Source organism: Cystoisospora suis, assembly GCF_002600585.1.
Source record: "Cystoisospora suis strain Wien I chromosome Unknown contig_1911, whole genome shotgun sequence".
Classification (NCBI taxonomy): domain Eukaryota; phylum Apicomplexa; class Conoidasida; order Eucoccidiorida; family Sarcocystidae; genus Cystoisospora; species Cystoisospora suis.
In genome coordinates this window covers 4710-5064 of record NW_027154711.1, presented here as the reverse complement: position 1 = coordinate 5064, position 355 = coordinate 4710, and positions in this window count along the sequence as shown.

The following is a 355-nucleotide window of genomic DNA, read 5'->3' as shown; positions in this document are numbered from 1 at the left end:
AAGAGTCGATATGAGGGATGACTTGGAAAGACATTGCATTCTCTTAGACCATGCAGGCTTGCACACAATCGACCTAGCGCATCATGAGAGATTTCTTCTCCAAGCCTCCTAGATAGATAGACAGACCAAAAGATACAGCCTTGAAGCCACATTTCCTATGCTACCATGATTAATCTCTAGGTACGAACAAATGCCTGCTTAACTACATATTTACATATACATATCTATCACTACAGTCACTATAGAGGAATACCAAGTATTCAGTCGAGGTGAATTCGATACAGAGATGTTTCTCACTTGAAGACTTCTCTCTGAAAAGAAGAGAGGCAAAGTATCGATTGCTAAAAGGCTGTTG